Source organism: Phyllobates terribilis, unplaced genomic scaffold (genome assembly GCF_046119375.1).
Source record: "Phyllobates terribilis strain yellow unplaced genomic scaffold, ASM4611937v1 Scaffold_9__5_contigs__length_417890890, whole genome shotgun sequence".
Lineage (NCBI taxonomy): Eukaryota > Metazoa > Chordata > Amphibia > Anura > Dendrobatidae > Phyllobates > Phyllobates terribilis.
The window spans coordinates 27,445,350-27,463,307 of NW_027362769.1; the positions used below are offsets into that span (position 1 = coordinate 27,445,350).

Sequence of the window (17,958 nt, forward strand, 5' to 3'; positions counted from 1 at the left end):
ACATACTCCCGGCCAGAGCCCAATTAGTGGGGCACAGCCTCGCACCATACACTTATATTGAGCAAGGCCACGCCCCATCTAGTGACGCCCCACTCCATATAGTCAACATAGTAATGAAATAAAAACCCCAAAATTGCGAAATTGCATTTATTTTGCAATTTCAACGCCACTGGAATTTTTTTCCCTGCTTTCCAGTGCATCACATGATAAAATGGTGTCATTCACGAGTACAACAATCCCTATACGGTTATGTGGACGGAAAAATAAAAAAGGTTACTGCTCTTGAAACAAAAGAAGGAAAAAAAGGAAAATCGTCCAGGGGTGAAAGGGTTACATGTCCTATCAAGCTCAAGTTCTTTTATGACCTCATAGGGTGGGAGGGAGTACAATGTAAGATAAACAGGTAAAAAAGTACTGTCAAGTGAAATCACAGTTACTAGCCACACCCCAGTTAAAAAAACAGAATGGGGAACAAATTTGTAAATGTATTTTAGTATACTTTGTGGTCACATACAAAATGGGAAAAACAAAACCCTTGTTTCCCTTATTTTACCACAAATGTTGCTCAATAAAAAAAAAGGAGAGGGAGAGAGGGAGAGAGGGAGAGAGGGAGAGAAAATATATAAATAAAAAGCGAAGCATGTAACAGTGCTTTATCATGCCGCCGAACAAAAAAAGCGGAATGAAACACGATTAAAAAGACGAATGTGAATAAAAATGGTACCGCTGAAAATGACATCTTGTCCCGCAAAAAAACAAGCTGCCATACAGCTCCATCAGCCGAAAAATAAAAAAGTTATAGCTTTCAGAAGAGGTGAAAAAAAAAAACCTATTGTTTCTAGAAAATAGTTTCTATTGTGTAGAAGTGCCAAAAGATAAAAAAAACTATATAAATGCGGTACCGCTGTAAACGTACTAAACTGACGAATAAAGCTGCCTTATCAATTTTACCACACGCGGAATGTTTTTTTTTTTTATAATACCAATTCCTGAATTGTTATATTTTGTTTATTCTGCCTCCCAAAAATTGCAATAGAAAACGATCAAAAAAACGTCAACTTGTCCCGCAAAAAACAAGCCCTTACATGACTGTCAGCCGAAATAAAGAAAAATTATAGTTCTCAAAATACGGCGATGCAAAAACTAGTCTTTGCACAAAAAAAGGGTTTTTAGTCTGTGTTAGCAGCCAAACATAAAAACCCAATATAAATCTGTTATCACTGTAATCGCACCGACCTGAAGAATGAAGTCGTCTAATCACTTATATCGCACGAGGAACGGTGTAAAAAATAAATGAAACCAATTCTTCACCTGCTGCTGATTTGTTCATTCCGCCTTCCAAAGATCGCAGCAAGGCTCGGCTCACAATTATCCTGCGCTGAGTGCTTACATCGGGGGTTTCTCTGAAATACTTGATTCAGACAGAAACCCCCGCCGGAGATTCCCTGTAATGAGGCAGATGGAGGCACTGAGGACGCTGTCTGACCTGTGATCCCACGGTGTCCATCTTTTTTTAGGAGTGCATCGGCCACAGTTTTGTGAACCTCTGGAAAAAAAGGACACCGCTAAACAAGAGGCCATACGGAGTCCAGAGTAACTCTGCTACCTCATTATAGTGAATAGATCCCTTGTGGGTTTCATCTGAATTAAGTCACTCAAAGATTTAAATGGAAACCCCAATATCAGTGCTCAGCGTAGAGCACAGGATAAATAGGAACATTTTACATAACATTTTGGATCACAATAAAAGCTTTGACTCAATCCACAAAAAAGCAAGTCCCCACTCAGGTCTGTCATCTATTAAAGGAAATATAGGGGGCTTCCACGTTACTAGTATCACAAAGGCTCTGGAAAAGCTAAATGGCCCTTGCACCCCAAAAGAAATTCAGCAAATTTTGTGCTCCCAAATACAAATGCCCACCTCCCTATTGAGCCCCAATGTGCCCAAACCGCAGTTAGTGTCCACATGTTTGGCATTTCTGTAGCGATGAGAGCCCGCCTAATTTACGGGTGCATGTCTCCAGAAGCACGAGCTGGTCACAACATATTGGTCACTACAACGTCAGTTAGCAACATCCACTGCTGCTTGTTTCTGGAAAACATCCAAGTAGTTAAAATCCTCACCACACCTGTAGATAAATTCCCAAATGGGTATAATTTCCAAAATTAGGTCACTTGAGGGGGGATTCTGCTCTTCTAGCACTTAAGAGCTCTGTATGTGGAGTCTGCATACTATTCTAGGAAAATCTGCGCTCCAGGAGTTAAATAGCGCTTCGCCCCTCCTGAGTCTCGCCGTGTGGCTAAGCCACAAACCATTTTTACCCATTTCTCAGTGTGAAAATGTAAAATCTGGGGATAAAACAAAACTTTGGTGATAAAAAGGTAATTATTCTTTCTTCACTGCCCAATGGTACAAAATTCTGTGAGGCACATGTGGTGTCAATATGATCACTGCACCCCTTGATGAATTCATTGAGAGGTGTAGTTTGTAAAATCAGGTCTCTTATGGGGGATTCTGCTGTTCTGGCACCTTAGGGGCTCAGCCAATGTGACATGGCACCGTCACACCAGCCCAGTAAAATCTGAACTCCAGTATGGCGCTTCTTCCCTTCTGAACTTTGTACTGTGCCTCAACAGTAGTTTTCGACCACATATGGGATATCTGCATACTCAGAAGAAACTGCACAACAAATTTTGGGGTCCATTTACTCCTGTTATCCTTGTGAAAATAAAAATATTGGGGGAATTTTTTTTAATTTTTACAGATCCACGTTGTAAAATTCTGTGATGCACCTGTGGGTTCAAGGTGCTCCCCACACAACTGAATAAATTCATTAGGGGAGTCTAGATTACAAAAAGAGGGCACTTGTTGGCCATTTCCACAGTTTAGGCATATCAGGGGCTCGGCAAACGCGTCATGAAGCCCACAGACCATTTCATCAAAGTCTGCATTCCAAAACGTAACTCCTTCCCTTCAGAGCCCTGACGTGCGCCCAAATAGTTGTTTTCTCCCACATTATTTTCACGGCTCTACGTTATAAACTTTTGTGAAACACTTTGGGGTTCAAAGTGCTCACCACACATCTAGTTAAGTTCTCTGAGGGATCTAGTTTCCAAAATGGGGTCACTTGTGGTGGGGGGGGGGGGTTCCACTGGTTAGGCACATCAAGAGCTCACCAAACAACACATGGTGTCCGCTCTCAATTCCAGCGAGTTTTGCGTTGAAAAAGTAACCCTTGTGAAAATAAAAACAATTGGGTCTAAATTAACATTTTTTTGTGGAAAAGTTAATTGCTCATTGTTTTCTTCCACATTCCAAAAATTCCTGTGAAGCACCTGAAGGGTTAAATAAACTTCTTGAAAATAGTTTTGAGCACCTTAAGGGGTGTAGTTTTTAGAATGGTGTCACTTTTGGGTATTTTCTGTCACATAGACCCCTCAAAGTCACTTCAAATGTGATGTGGTCCCTAAAAAATGGTTTTGTAAATTTTGTTGCAAAAAAGAACTCACTGGTCAACTTTTAACACTTAGAACTTCCTAACAAAACAAAAAAAATTCTTTCCAAAATTGTGCTGATGTAAAGTAGACATGTGGTAAATGTTATTTATTAACTATTTTGTGTGACATATCTCTGATTTAAGGGCATGGAAATTCAAAGTTTGAAAATTGCAAAATTTTCAAACTTTTTGCCAAATTTCTGATTTTTTTTTTACAAATAAACATCAGTCATATCAAATAAATTTTACCACTACCATGAAGTACAATATGTCACGAAAAAACAGTCTCAGAATCAGCCGGATCTGTTGAAGCGTTCCAGAGGTATTACCTCATAAAGTGACAGTGGCAAGAATCGTAAGAATTGACCTGGTTGTCATAACCCACTGGCAACCTGCGTTCATGTGATAGGCGCACTGATGGGCAGGTGTGCTGAAATGCTTCCGGCGTGGCCATGTTAAATGTCGCTGTCGGAGTTTGACAGCGGTATTCAACATGTTAATAGCCGTGGGAGGATCGCGATTCCACCCTCCGTGGTTAGGGGCACTTGACAGCTGATCAGATTAGCTGTCATGCACCTGAAACAATGCGGCCTCAGCGCCGGAGCACACATCAAAGGGAGGGAGGTGACATATAAGTCATATGACGTGAAAGGGTTAAAGAGGTTTCCACTACTTTTACATTGATGGCCTATCCTTAGCATAAGTCATCAATGTCTGATCGGCCGGGGTCTGACACCCGCAAGCTCTTACTTGTGGAGCTGGCCGTTTACTTGTAGTGGCCGGGGTTTGGTACTGCACATCCACCTTCTATTCAAATCAATAGGAGACAGATGTGCAGTATCAAGCTCCGGCCACTACATGTAGACTGGCAGCTCCACACGCAAGCACTTTTGGCCGGCAACCGCTGCCACCGATAACAACTGATTGGCGGGGTTGATGGGTGTCAGACACCAGCAGATCAGACATTGGTGACCTATGCTAATGATAGGCAATCAATGTAAAAGTAGTGGACAGCCTCTAACGAATTTTGTGGCGCTGAAAACTAATATGATGCTTAAATTTGCTGATTGGTTCTAATTTTCAAGATCCAGAGGAGGTTGTAATAACTTATGACACCTTTCATATAGGCTTATAGAAAAATTGCATCTTTATTGTTTTATCATCATTACTGCATTGTTAGCAGCTAGTCTTTTACATCATCTATTTAGTCTACTGAGCCTTCAGTATTCTACCATCTTCGGGTGGGCAATCAAAAAACGCAAACACAACTCCGATGACGTAATCATAATTACAGTTACATCACCTACTTTTATAAATGCTTTGTGTAACGTATACAGCTTTAGGATTTCTTAGAAACATATCAATATGCTAAGAAACTAAGCTATGCTTTTTCAGATATGCTTCGTTCTTCCATTAACAAACTGGATACTTTTTGCTACATATGCGGAGAAGTCACTTTTGCGTCAAAGGCAAAACTTCACTACCATGATAAGGAAAGCATACAACCCGTATTTTGGCTGCAGAATAGGAGATCATGACAAGAGTTGGGCTCCACACATATGCTGCAATAGATGTGCATCACATCGTACCCAGTGGTTGCATGGGAAGAAGCAATCCATGCCTCTTGCAGTCCCAATGATCTGGAGAGAGCCAACCGATCACACTAACAATTGCTATTTCTGCATGGTGCCCCCATTAGGAAAGGAGTTTCAAGGAAGAAATGGACTTTACAGTATCCAAACATTACATCTTCAATATGCCCAGTATCACATACAGAAGAACTGCAGGTTACAAAAGCACCAGAAACATCTTCAGTCGAGTCAAGTGAGGATGGAGAGGGCACTTGGTGTCATGAAGCATCTTTCTCTCACGACCCAGACTTTCTGTCAGCAACCTCAACTGAACCACATCTTATAAACACAAAGTGAACTGAATGATCTGGTTAGAGATTTGGATCTGCCCAAGAGTAAGGCTGAGCTCTTAGGACCTAGACTACAGCAGTTGAAACTTCATATTTCTTTGTTCTGTAACTGTGATAAAGATCTTCTCCAATACTTCTTCATGGAGGGTGATCTTGTGGCAGGCAACAACATCAACAGTTTAATGGAAGCTCTGAAGATAAGTCATAATTCAGAGGAATGAGGCTCTTCCTCCGATTTGTCCAAAACAAGCCTAAAAGTCACCTGGCTGCATAATGGCAATGCGCTACCTTCCATTGCAGTTGGTTATGCAGTCCACATGAAAGAAGCCTATGACAATATAAAATAGCTGTTGAGGTGCCTGGAATTATGACCATTTGTGGCCCCTCTGTGGTGACAAAGGTGGTTGCCCTCTTACTTGGTCTCCAGGGTGGATACACAAATGACTGCTGCTTTCTGTGTGAGTGTGATAGTCGTGCAAGAGAATATCACTACAACAGACTGGCCTCTCCAACATTCACTTCAGCCAGGTAGTAAAAATGTCCTGCATCCAGCACTTGCTGACCAACATGAGATTTTATTACCACCATTGCAAACCAAGTTCTGCCTAAGTGAAATACTTTGTAAAGTCAATGGATAAATCCAAAAGCATTCAAGTATCTCACTTGATAAATTTCCAAGGTTGAGTGAAGCAAAGATAAAGCAAAGAGTCTTTATTGGATGTCAGATTCTTAAGCTTCTTCAAGACGAGGAGCTTCTCCATTTGTTGCAGGGCAAGGATAAGGCTTCATGGGTACCATTCGCATTAGTGGTAATTAATTTTGTGGGAAACTCAAGAGCAGATAACTATGAAGAGCTGGTGGAAAATATCTTAAAAAAAATGTAAGGCTCTTGGCTGTAGAATGTCCTAACCTAACTTACCTCCTGACGAAAAAGCGGGCAGAGGTGAAACGCATTGAGGCTCCAGACACATCATGGCTTCAGGTAATGGCGCATTTACCTTTATGCATTAGAAATATTGACCGTTGATTATGTCTCCTACATGATTTCTTATTACCAGTTACTGGCAAGGTTTATTATCTTAGTAATACTGTACCACAGACTAAGGCCACTGCCCCACTATCAGTATTTTCTCAGAATTCAGTCTGTATTTTTTCTCAGGAGTGGGAGCCAAAACCAGCTGAGGAACAGAGAAAAGATATAATAGACTAATTCTGCATTTATCACCCACTCCTGGTTTTGGCTCCCACTATACTGAATACTGACCGAATACTGATAGTGGGGTCGTGGCCTTAGTTTGTGTGTGTCATATGCTGGTGTGACTTATCTTCATCGTTTTCTTTTTTGTACCGACTGAGATTTTCAGATATTGTGATACCTACTAGACTTTATTCATATAGTCTGGCCTTTTGTTCTCATCTTTTCATATGGTATTGCACCTATGCTTTGGGATTACTTTTATTAGCTTATTTAGCATATTATAGCCATTATTGCCATATTATATGGTGTTCTTGGAGCTGACCTGTCCCTTTTTGTCTGTGTTATGTGACATTATACATGTTTCAATATGCATTTCTTATAATAAATTTTGAGATAAAGATTGATTTTTTTATTTGAACTTTGGATCATATACTCCTTCATGATTCGTTGTAGGTTACACATGGAACCTAAGAGCTCAGTCTTACTCTTGGGCAGATCCAAACCTCTAACCAGAGCGTTCAGTTCACTTTGTGTTATAAGATGTGGTTCAGTTGAGGTTGCTGACAGAAAGTCTGGGTCGTGAGAGAAAGATGCTTCATGACACCAAGTGCCCTCTTCATCCTCACTTGACTCGACTGAAGATGTTTCTGGTGCTTTTGTAACCTGCAGTTCTTCTGTATGTGATACTGGGCATATTGAAGATGTAATGTTTGGATACTGTAAAGTCCATTTCTTCCTTGAAACTCCTTTCCTAATGGGGGCACCATGCAGAAGTAGCAATCGGTAGTGTGATCAGTTGGCTTTCTCCAGATCATTGGGACGGCAAAAGGCATATGTTACTTCTTCCCATGCAACCACTGGGTACGATGTGATGCACATCTATTGCAGCATATGTGTGGAGCCCAACTCTTGTCATGCTCTCCTATTCTGCAGCCAAAATACAGGTTGTATGCTTTCCTTATCATGGTAGTGAAGTTTCGCCTTTGTGACGCAAAAGTGACTTCTCCGCATATGTAGCAAAAAGTGTCCAGTTTGTTAATGCAAGAACGAAGCATATCTGAAAAAACATAGAAACAAGTCAATATACTAAGAAATCCTAAAACTGTATACCTAACTCGGAGCATTTATAAAAGTAGCCGATGTAACTGTAATTAGATTTACCTTATCGGAGCAGAGTTGGGATTTTATGACTTGTCACCCTAAGATGATAGAATACTGAAGGCTCAATAGACTAAATAGATGATGTAATAGACTAGCTACTAACAATGCAATAATGATGATGATAGAAAAAATTGCATCTTTATTATATATGCCTGCATGAAAGGTGTCATTAGTAGTGTTGAGCATTCCGATACTGAAATATCGGGTATCGGCCGATATTCGCGGTATCGGAATTCCGATACTTTTACAATATCGAATACCGGAATCAGAAGTTCCCATAATGCCTGCGCTCTGCAGTGTCTCTGAAGTATGACAAGCTGGATGGCAGCGCTCAGCTGAGATCCAGCCTGTCATCAGAATGCCATCCCAGCGTGGGAGAATTCTCCTGATTGTTTAAAAGCAGGCGGGCTTACCGCCTGCCGGCTTTTAAACAATCACACAGCCCCATACCGCTTCCCCGCAGCCTACCACCCCGATCCTCCGCTCCCCTCGCCACCTCCCATCCCGATCGTAAGTTAGGACCGGGCGGGGAGCGCAGCACCAAGGAGCGGGGAGCGAAGGACCCGGGCGGGGAAGCCGGCAGTGAAAAGACTTCACCGCCGGTTATTTCCAATGAACAGCTGAGGTATCAGGTGATGCCGATCAGCTGTTCATTTGAAGTAGCCGTGGTGCCCTCAGAGGGTTCATATGAGTTCATGCTTGACTGCATTGCATGAACTCACATGAACTTTCCCACGGCCGCACAGGTCAGCCTCACCTCCCAGACGATCAGCCCGTCATGATTGGTGTGTGTGGGTGTCTGTGAGTGTGTCTGCGAGTGTGTGCGTGCAGGCAGACATAGGCCGAAGTGACACTACTACTCCTATCAGCCTATGTCTGTCCCCCGTCCACTCGTGCCAGCAGGATCAGCTCGATGGGAGCAGTAGTTCCCATCAGCCTGATCCTGCTATTTAAATTGCCCTACTGTGTCCCCAATAAATTTTAAATACATGTCATTGGTGGCCAGTGGTTGCCTACAATAAATTAGTTCATACATTACCTGTCCCCGCCGATCGCCACCTAAAATAAAGTAAAAAATAAAAAACTACACCTATACTCACCTAGACACCTAATTCCCCGAAGCCATCGATCTCCTGTAATAAAATATAAAATAATAAACCACAACCTTATCCTTACCCCTCCGTAGTAGTCCACGAGTGTCCCACGAAGATCTCCAGTTTAGAGCAGCCACATAGAATGTGACCGCTCTGAACCGCTGCCGCCGCTAGAATGATGAGGCCATAAAGCAGCCCCATCATTGCATAAGCGGGTTCGCCGGAGTTCAGGCAGCGCTGCTCCGGTTAGCTCCTTTACGGCCCTGCTGTATCGTGAGAAATTCCCACGGTACAGCAGTGCCGTAAAGGAGGTCTCCGGAGCTGCGCTGCCTGAATGCACTCCGGTGACCTCAGTCAGTGGCTCCCGCTGCCGGGAGCGGACGTGTTCCCGGGAGTGTGAGCTTACAGCAGCCATGCACAGCTGTCACCATCTCCAGATGTGACAGCTGTGCATGGGAGATCAGCGCAGGAACGTGGACAGGTAACTATTTTTTTTTAGTAAACTAAGAATTAAATAAAATGGTGTGTTTTATTTCAAATAAGTTATTTTTTTCTGGGTGTAGTGTGTGTTTTTTCTTTTTAACACTTTGTAGGTTAGTAATGGGGGTGTCTTATACACGACCATCATTACTAACCTGGGCTTCATGGCAGCTGGCGCTGACATGAACCCCAACCCTATTACCCCCTGCCACCGCACCAGGGCAGCGTGGAAGAGCGAGGCTAAGTGCCAGAATTGGCGCATCCTATGGATGCGCCATTTCTGGGGCGGCTGACGGCTGGTGTTTCTAGCCTGGGAGGGGGCCAATATTCATGGCACCCTTCCTGGGCTATTAATATCAGCCCCCAGCTGTCTGCCTAGCCTTTGCTAGCTATTAAATAGGGGGTACCCCACGTCATTTTTTGGGGGGGGGGGTCCCCCATTTTAATAGCTCGTAAAGGCTAGGTATTCAGCTGGGGGCTGATATTAGTAGTCTGGGAAGCTCCATGGGTATTACTCCCTTCCCAGGCTTCAAACATCTGCCCCAGCCGTCTGCTTAACCTCCGCTTTGGGGGATCCCACGCCAATTTTTTTTAAAATAAATCCTTTATTTTAACACTAAATGACATTTGAGGAGTTAATAAAGATGCAGTCCTTAAATTATTATTTATTTTTTAATTAATTTTTCCCAAAAATTTTGACGTGGGCTTTGCCATATTTTTGTATGCCAGCCAGGTACAGCATCCAGCTTCTATGAACGCGCCATTTTCCGGGGTGGCTGCGGACTGCAATTTGCACCGGGGGGGGGGGGGGGGGGGGCAGAAAGCTTGGGCCTCCCTGCGCTGCAGATTCCATCCCCCAGCTGCCTAGTTGTACCTGGCTGGACACACAAATAGGGAGAAGCCCCACGTTTTTTTTTTTTTTTAATTATTTCATGAAATTCATGAAATAATAAAGAAAAAAGGGCTTCCCTATATTGTTGTGTCCAGCCAGGTACAAATAGGCAGCTGGTGGTTGGGGGCAGCCCGTTCCTGCCTGCTGTACCTGGCTGGACACAAATATAGTGCGAAGCCCCACGTCAATTTTTTCTTAATTATTTCAGGAAATAATTAAAAAAAAAAATATGTGGGGCTTCGCCCTATTTTTGTGTCCAGCCAGGTACATCTAGGCAGCTGGGGGCTGGAATCCGCAGCGCAGGGAGGCCCAAGCTTTCTGGGCCCCACTCGGTGCAAATTGCAGTCCGCAGCCACCCCGGAAAATGGCGCGTTCATAGAAGCGCCATCTTCTGGCGCTGTACCCAACTCATCCAGGGCCCTGGTGCGGTGGCTCACTGGGTAATAAAGGGGTTAAGGCCAGCTTGGCATTATCAGCTGGCCCTAAGCCCGAAATTCATGGGGTCACGCCAATATTAGACATGACCACCATGAATTTCTAGTAAAGTATTTAAAAAAAAACAACACCCAGAAAAAAGTCCTTTAATTGAAATAAACACACAATTCTTTATTGTTCTAAATTAAACTATACTTACCATCACGCCCATTCCAGCTGAAGCCAACGAACTCCTGCAATAAAAGAAAAATAATAAAGCAACCTCATCCTTACCTTTCCATGGTTCCCACGACAGCTTCAGCTCTGCTACATCGAGATGACCGGCTGGACCGCAGCAGAACGCTGCCATCCAGCCTGTCATCCCGCAGACACCGAGAAGCGCAGGCATGCTTGCGCTCCTCAGTGTCTCTCTGTGACGGCATAAAGATGAGCAAAGGTCATGTCCAATGAACTCTGTTCACCTCATGCACGTCACTGACAGCGTGGGAAAATTCTCCTGCACTCAGCGCTTCAGCGTGAGAATTTTCCCACGCTGTCAATGACGTGCATGAGGTGAGCTGAGTTCATTGGACATGAACTCGGCTCATCTGGATGCCGTCACAGAGAGACACTGAGGAGCGCAAGCATGCCTGCGCTTCTCAGTGTCTGCGGGATGACAGGCTGGATGGCAGCGTTCTGCTGCGGTCCAGCCTGTCATCTCGATGTAGCAGAGCTGAAGCTGTCCTGGGAACCATGGAAAGGTAAGGATGAGGTTGCTTTATTATTTTTCTTTTATTGCAGGAGATCATTGGCTTCAGCTGGAATGGGCGTGATGGTAAGTAGAGTTTAATTTAGAACAATAAAGAATTGTGTGTTTATTTCAATTAAAGGACTTTATTCTGGGAGTTTGTGTTTTTTTTTTAACTTTGACTATGGGGTTAGTAATGGGGGTGTCTTATAGACGCCTCTCCATTACTAACCTGGGCTTGATGTCAGCTGGCATTATAAGCTGACATCAACCCCAACCCTATTACCCCACTGCCACCGCTACAGGGCAGTGGGAAGAGCGAGACTAAGTGCCAGAATTGGCGCATCCTATGGATGCGCCATTTCTAGGGCGGCTGGTGTTTCTAGCCTGGGAGGGGGCCAATATTCATGGCACCCTTCCTGGGCTATTAATATCAGCCCCCAGCTGTCTGCCTAGCCTTTGCTAGCTATTAAAAGAGGGGGGACCCCACGTCATTTTTTGGGGGGGTCCCCCATTTTAATAGCTAGTAAAGGCTAGGTATTCCGCTGGGAGCTGATATTAGTAGCCTGGGAAGCTCCGTGGGTATTACCCCCTTCCCAGGCTTCAAACATCTGCCCCAGCCGTCTGCTTAACCTCCGCTAGAGCCTAAAATTACGGGGAACCCCACGACAATTTTTTTTAAATAAATCCTTTATTTTAACACTAAATGACAAGTACAGTAATCAACACTGTCACTGTACTTCATATATATGTGACTGACATGTTTCTATCTATCTAATCTATGTGTGAAGCTCTATTCTGTCTGTCATAAATTGTCGGGTACTGCTGCTGAATTGCCGGCCGGCTTTTTTAAAGAGACAGTGCATGAAAACACAATTATTTTTTTAAATAAATCCTTTACACTAAATGACAAGTACAGTAAGCAACACGGTCACTGTACTTCATATATATGTGACTGACATGTTTCTATCTATCTAATCTGTGTGTGAAGCTCTATTCTTTCTGTTGTAAATTGTCGGGTACCGGTGTATGCCGCTGATGAATTGCCGGCTTTTCGTGTGATACATTCTACATTATTCTTAGTTGTTTTCCTTCATGTAGAATTAACCTACAAGGAAAGAAAGGGTTTATTTTCATTCCGATATTTGTGTCCCATTGACTTGCATTGGTTTCCGGTATCAGAATCGGCGATATCCGATACTTTTTGGGTATCGGCCCGATCCAATCCGATACGATATTTCCTGATATCGGAAGGTATCGCTCAACACTAGTCATTAGTAATTACAACCTCTGGATCTTGAAAATTAATCAGCAAATATAAGAATCATATTCTTTTTCAACACCATAAAATTAAAGGGGTTGTGCCACGAACAAAAGTATATTTTAATCAACAGATCTTGTAATAAAAATAAGTTCCCAATTGGATGTTTAAAAAAAAAAAAAAAAAATGTTCCTGTGCTGAGATAATCTTATAAATGGGCCCCTGCTGTGTAATGGATGGACCGTACAGGAACATGGTCTGATTATGCCACAGCTCCTGGGCAGGATGAGCATACAGACATTACAGCACGGGATCGCAAAGTATTCTTTTTGTGGAATAAAACATTTCCCTGCCTGTTTTTAAACAATATTTTAAAGCAAAGAAAGAATCAGCTGTGATCCCCCGCTGTAATGTCTGTATATTCTTTTGCTTCCTCCCCTGCCCAGGAGCTGTGGTATGATCAGACCGTGTTCCTGCACTGTCAGACACAGCCATTACACAGCAGGGGCACATTTATAAGATTATATCGGGGCAGAAAACGTTTTTTTAAACACCCAATTGTGGACTTTCATTTCTATTTGAAGATCTGTTGATTAAAATATACCTTTGCTTGTGGCACAACCCCTTTATGTTCAACTGTTTTCGTCTCTGAACCAATTTGGCTGCAGAACAGTGTTATATGTAGCAGTAAAACTCTTTGATATGATAGAAACAAGATCAAACTAAAAATTGTCATTGTCAAATTTGAATTCAGGTCAAAAGCATTAAGAAATGGCTCCTTTCATAATTGAACCTGACAACTTTTGAAAATATGTATTAATGATGTTCTGGGCACAGAGAATGATCATCGTTCACTGTGCATAGATTGTTTGTCGGCCTGTGTAAGGCTAGGGTGACATGACAGTATAAAAAAACTGTCTGATTTACATCCAGAAAAGTGGGACTTTTTTCTCACTTGTCATCCGTGTGCAATCTGTTTTTTACCTCAGCAGCTCTTACAGCTCCACTCCAGCGTTTTTTTTAATTATTTCTCTGCTGGAGTGGTGCTTAAAATCCAAGTCCCCTGCCCGCTGTCTGATACTCACCTTCCGCCGTTTTCATCACTGCTCCGGTCAGTCTCCTGCAGTTTATGATCAGTAAGCCAAAACCAAGAGTGGGAGAAAAATACAGAATTGGTGACTTGTATCTATTATACCTTTTCTCTGATTGTTGCTCACCTGGTTTTGGCTCCCACGCCTGAGAACAAATACGGATAGTGGGGCTGTAGTTCAAGTCTCATTCTGGCTCTCAGACTTGCATTTGGGAGCTTGTGACGTAGTTTCTGACTTCTGGACTGTCAAAAGCTGCACTCACAAGATGGCACCGCAGGCCTGGCGAGGCACTGAAAACCAGTGAAGATGCCGGAGAGTGAGTATATAACTAGGGCAGGGGATTCTGGTTTAAATCACTCCAGTGGTGAAAAAACCCAACAACGCTGGAGTGGTGCTTTAATCATCTACAGGACCATTTAGTTTCCCACGTTACAGAATTGTAATGTATCCGTAAAAGACAGATGCTATACCGTGGCATCTGATTTTATTTTGACGCACCCAGATTGAAATCAGACGACTCTCATCCATTCAGAGTCAAATTGCAGCATGCTCCGGCTCTTTTCACAAACAGATTCTGTCCGTGAAAAAAATGGCCACCTGCACTGACTCCTTGAATATTATTGGTCAGTGGGCTATCCTGTAATAATAAAAAAAAAAATCAGATAGCACTCGTCTGATTTATGCACTGGTGTGCACAAGCTCCAATAGGCACTAAACAATTGCAGATGAGTTTCTACAATCGGTGGACATACGTCTAATGGCCTAGATTGGCTCTTCTAAGTACATGTTAACATGATGTGTTGACTATGTGCAATTTTGCTGTGGTTTTTTGAAAACACCAAGAATGCTGAGCCGTGTTTAGAAAATCATGGCAAAAAAAACTTATGGCACAAACAAACACGGTCTAAATGGAGCCATTAGACACTGTAGAAACACAAAGTGGAAGGGTTTCACATTGACGTTAGACCTGACGCCTCTTAGCTCGACCACGTCTTGATACATGGGGCAGCTCTGCCCTCCAACATGTCTAAGCTTCTACCCAAATAATAGAGCTTGTATGCGCTGGGCTCCTGGGATGGCAGGAGGACACGCACTCAGACATGGCCAAGGATCGCGCTCTTCTGATTTACCAGCTACATCCCCATGTCACCGCTGCCGCTCACACCTCCAGGTGATGTGACTGTCACACAAGAATCGCACATGACAACAGAAACACACACTGCAACACATTTATTGGTGTCTATAGGGAAGCAGACGCTAAGGTCACAGCTATGGGGGGCTGCCATCACTGCCACACACCGGACAGCAGATCACCAGGGGCAGATTCCGGGGAGCCCTGATCTTACCACTTCACAAGGAAAGAAACCATGCAAAACCAGAGCTGCCCAAACCTTGCCCTGGCAATCTGCGAGGGGCCGCACATGGCACTGCCTGCACGGAGGTAAAGGCGGGAGAACAGGGCAGACAGGGAGCCGCTCCATCCTGGAGGGAGAGCGGGGGCAGCCGGTGCCAGGGAGGGCCGCGAGCCGGGACACGACCCCGCTCCTCCGCCGCCAGACTCCCCATGTCTGCCCTGTGCACCCCCGGCTGCTCAGCGGCCGCCATTATCCTTTGTTCCGCGGCTCTCCGGCCGTCCTCCCGCACTCGGCTGCGGGGCCTCCATGGCCGCACTCCGCACACACAGCGGCCGCACGTGAAGCATCGGGGCCGGAGGAAGGAAGACAACAAATGCGGGGAAAAGGCTCCTGAGCGTGCCGAGCCCCGAGCGTGTGCGCCTGTGTGTGAGGAGAGCCCGCGGCTGCGGCCTGCCTGCTCCACGGCTCTCCTCCAGCCTCTCCCTCTCCTCCTCCTTCCTCTTACCGGGTTACACTGCCTCTCCTCCGTCACTGCTTTCGTTCGCGGCTGGGATCTCGCTGGGCTTTTTTTATTCTCTTCCCCACCACGTAACACACCGCGTCAAACTACACCTCCGCCGCGTCACTGTGCTGCTCGCTCCTCTCTGCTTCCTCTGCTGCTGGGCGGGCGGCTGCTGCTTTTTTTTCTGTTTTTTTTCCCTCAGACTATGTCGGGCGCGGCATTGTGCGGCCAGCCCTACTCCGGCAAGGCGCTGGCCACGCCCCAGCAGCCAGACAGCCAACCACCGGAGAGGGGGCGGGTCTAAGACAGTATTGCCTCTCCCCACTTCTCTTCGCCGCTCCTCCTACGCATGCGTGCTGAGGAGTGGGTGCCGGAAGTCTTGTGTTCAGGCTAGCTGTGTGTCTGGCCTTGGCGCTGTGGGGTGTTTGGTGTGGGGCTGTGCTTCCTTTAGCTGAGGGCTGAGTGTGTGCGTGGACGTGCTGCAGGTAACGAGACTCTTCAGGGTGGAGAGTAACCACTTGTGTACAGACCAGAGCTGTGGTGCGGCTGTTCACTATGTCCTAAGATGGTCGCACCTAGTGTTGTGATGGTAACCCAGTTATAATATTGCCTGATGGCAAACACTGACAAGCCTTGGCTGGAGGAAGAGCTGCCCCTGGACCACCGGCCCCTTGAGCTTCCGGATGGGCGAGATGACCAGTGCGCTAGACCTGAAAACGCCGTGGTGTAGGAGACCGCACACAATCCTTCCGCCGGTTGCATGGATTTATATAGTGTGACCAAATTGTCAAGCACTTTCCAAGTGATGCTAAATTTGCTTGGAAAGCGCTTGATAACCCGCATGCAAAATCGTTTGTGCAAAACGCGTGACAAGCGCTTGTTGCTAGCTGAAAAAACGCATGTACAATCCGCATGTCCCTGGCAGGAAAACGCATGTACAATCCGCATGTCCCTGGCAGGAAAACGCATGTACAATCCGCATGTCCCTGACAGGAAAACTCATGTACAATCCGCATGTCCCTGACAGGAAAACGCATGTACAATCCGCATGTCCCTGACAGGAAAACGCATGTACAATCCGCATGTCCCTGGCAGGAAAACGCATGTACAATCCGCATGTCCCTGACAGGAAAACGCATGTACAATCTGCATGTCCCTGACAGGAAAACGCATGTACAATCCGCATGTCCCTGACAGGAAAACGCATGTACAATCCGCATGTCCCTGACAGGAAAACGCATGTATAATCCGCATGTCCCTGACAGGAAAACGCATGTACAATCCGCATGTCCCTGACAGGAAAACGCATGTACAATCCGCATGTCCCTGGCAGGAAAACGCATGTACAATCCGCATGTCCTTGGCAGGAAAACGCATGTACAATCCGCATGTCCCTGGCAGGAAAACGCATGTACAATCCGCATGTCCCTGGCAGGAAAACGCATGTACAATCCGCATGTCCTTGGCAGGAAAACGCATGTACAATCCGCATGTCCCTGGCAGGAAAACGCATGTACAATCCGCATGTCCTTGGCAGGAAAACGCATGTACAATCCGCATGTCCCTGGCAGGAAAACGCATGTACAATCCGCATGTCCTTGGCAGGAAAACGCATGTACAATCCGCATGTCCCTGACAGGAAAACTCATGTACAATCCGCATGTCCCTGACAGGAAAACGCATGTACAATCCGCATGTCCCTGACAGGAAAACGCATGTACAATCCGCATGTCCCTGGCAGGAAAACTCATGTACAATCCGCATGTCCCTGACAGGAAAACGCATGTACAATCCGCATGTCCCTGACAGGAAAACGCATGTACAATCCGCATGTCCCTGACAGGAAAACGCATGTACAATCCGCATGTCCCTGACAGGAAAACGCATGTATAATCCGCATGTCCCTGACAGGAAAACGCATGTACAATCCGCATGTCCCTGACAGGAAAACGCATGTACAATCCGCATGTCCCTGGCAGGAAAACGCATGTATAATCCGCATGTCCCTGGCAGGAAAACGCATGTACAATCCGCATGTCCCTGGCAGGAAAACGCATGTACAATCCGCATGTCCCTGGCAGGAAAACGCATGTACAATCCGCATGTCCCTGGCAGGAAAACGCATGTACAATCCGCATGTCCCTGGCAGGAAAACGCATGTACAATCCGCATGTCCCTGGCAGGAAAACGCATGTACAATCCGCATGTCCCTGGCAGGAAAACGCATGTACAATCCGCATGTCCCTGGCAGGAAAACGCATGTACAATCCGCATGTCCCTGGCAGGAAAACGCATGTACAATCCGCATGTCCCTGGCAGGAAAACGCATGAACAATCCGCATGT

General features: G+C 45.2%; 1 protein-coding gene across 2 annotated transcripts in view; it reads right to left on the minus strand.

The window, feature by feature from the left end:
* CREB1 (cAMP responsive element binding protein 1) overlaps positions 1 to 15,865 on the minus strand; it is a 119,768-nt gene extending 103,903 nt beyond the window's left edge. The window contains exon 1 of one of the 2 annotated variants that reach the window (XM_073646345.1): positions 15,618 to 15,865. The gene's annotated coding sequence lies outside the window, so the exon portion shown is untranslated. The remainder of the gene's footprint in view (positions 1 to 15,617) is intronic. The other variant, XM_073646346.1, reaches the window with a different exon arrangement.
* Between the last annotated feature and the right edge of the window lie 2,093 nt (positions 15,866 to 17,958).